This window comes from Myxine glutinosa, chromosome 7, assembly GCF_964187855.1.
Source record: "Myxine glutinosa chromosome 7, kmMyxGlut1.1, whole genome shotgun sequence".
Taxonomy (NCBI): Eukaryota; Metazoa; Chordata; class Myxini; order Myxiniformes; family Myxinidae; genus Myxine; species Myxine glutinosa.
In genome coordinates this window covers 28,462,386-28,464,885 of record NC_136267.1, presented here as the reverse complement: position 1 = coordinate 28,464,885, position 2,500 = coordinate 28,462,386, and positions in this window count along the sequence as shown.

Genomic DNA, 2,500 nt, shown 5'->3' with positions numbered 1-2,500 from the left:
TTTCTGGGCTTGGCGGAACCGAGAGACTTAACGCCTCTTCCGGGCAAACGCAAGGTAGGGGTTCGGGACAATCCTCGCTCGTACCTAAATCCTTGCGCCACCACGGAAGCGGGGAAGCAAGCCTCGCATGAGCCACGTGTAATTTGGGGTACACCGAGTGGATTGCGTACCACGTGGTCTGTGCAGTCACCGTCATTATTGGACCCCGATTCGAGGGGTTCTATTCGTACCACGCGTAGTCATATGGTGGAAATCACAAGAACAATCGAATGGAAGGAAGAACACAGGTTTAATTATTATTCCCACAAGTATGTACAATGATCGGTAGAAGCAGAGACACAGAGCACAACTTAAACAGTCGTATTCTTAACTCCCAGACTCGGGCCCGTCACAGCTCACACAGGGAATTTGCAGGCAGGATGCTGTTCAGGCCAAACGCGCCGACTTGGTCGTCCAGGAACGGCCCCGTCCGGCTCTCCTCGGTCACAGCACGTCCCGCGATGATGGCAAGCAGGCGGGTGGAAGGATCCTCGTAGCGCGTCTCCCGAACAAAAGCAGATGATGAGGCAGGATGGCTGGAAGGAATGTATGCGTCTCTCGGTGCGGCTGGCGGTTACACAGCGCGTTTTGCAAACAGCGCGCTATTACTCGCGTAACTCAATGCACTATACGCGGCTCTCAAGCTCAACCAAGCATCACTTTCATATGAGCACGTATCCTGGTTCATGCGCGGCTTTCTCCACCCAATGCCAACTCAGTCCTCGTACCTCAATTGCTGCTCGAACTCCACTGCTCACCGCGCTCTCCTCTTACTGCTCTCGAGTCCTCTTGGGGGCTTTGCGCGACCGGTTATATTTGCCACGCCCTGAGCCTTCTCGAACGTTCCAACCACGCCCTGTGACGCGGTGCTGCAGCCACACCCTGTGAGCCCTGATTGGCGGCTCGCGCTTAGCGTCAGCTTCTTCGCCGCCCTCATTCGGCCCCGACTCGACCCCCCAGGCCTGCCTCCTGTTAATTCGCGCCAAAAAGCCAAAGGCAGCATAAAGAGACGTAAGGCGATGGAGGCGGCATAGGACAATGGAAGCGATGAAAGGACCTATTCTCCTTACTCTACTCAACGTAAAACTAACACAGGAAAAGGACTATGCTCACAAATACTAAGAGATAACTGCACTATCGCGAGGCTACATGTTGTTTGTGTGACTAAATATGAGGGGGAAATTTAACCTTTATTATACAAAACTCAAAACCGCAACAATATGTATGTATGTATATACAGTATATATATATATATATATATATATATATATATATATATATATATATATATATATATATATATATATATATATATATATATATATATATATATAATACATATATATATATATATATATATATATATATATATATATTATATATATATATATATATATTATATACATATATATATATATATATATATATATATATATATATATATATATATATATTGTTGAGGTTTTGAGAATTGTACATATAACATCATTAAAGGTTAAAGGTTTGCCCCCCATAGTTAGTCCACAAGCAACACGTAGGCCCATTAGAATGAATTATGTCCTAGTATGTGTAAGAGTAGGCCATTCACTGGTAACATCTGTGTTGTGTAAAAGAAATAATAAGCTTAGGTCCTTTCATTTTGCGGCCGCCCTTCAATTCCATCTATGGGCGAACTCGATCCCGCGCCCCATTTGGCATCCCTCAAGTTTGTTACGCTTTGGCTGCCAGCAGCGTTAGCTGCCCGTTGCTCGCTCAAACTAGTCGGGTAACCACGAGGTAGGCCTGGAAAGAGGGAGGAGCGCGAGGTCGGGGTGTGGCCGCGACAAGCAGCATGTCAGAAGGCAGTGACAGTAAGAGCAACAGCCAACCAGAGCTCGGTGGGCATGGCATGATAGGGCGTGGCAAGAAACATCTGGTGAGTTCCAGAGGGTTCCAAGGGCGTGGCAATAAAACCCTTGGCGCGAGGCCCCCACCTCAAATGAGTTGAGATGAGAAGGGAGAGGCGCTTACAAAGGACTGGAGCCAGGCATGGCTATAAAAAGGACTCGCATGCAAGTGGAGAGATGAGAAGGAATGCGCAGGTCTGGGTTGAGCTAAGAGAAGGACTTGCTCGCAGATGACTCGTTGGGTGAATTGTGCTGTGTGTGAGAATTGATCCGGAGCACTCGTGTGAGAACTGCAGTAAGAGGACTGGCGTGCACACGGCAGTTCGAGCTTAGATTGAGAAGCGCATTGTTCGCGTTTATTGACCTTTTACGAACTATTCGCTTATTACGTACGTGGCTGAGCCACAAGTGTAACTGCCGAAGCCAGCCTACCGTTTGCCCTGTGATAATCCCGTACGCAAGAACGACACGTGGAGAGCTCCTGCCGTTTTTGTTCGTCTCCTTCGCGGTGCGAGTTGGGGACCGGAGGAAGAGCTGCCTGGACGCCATCCCTGGACCATCGACCTGTTCGTCTG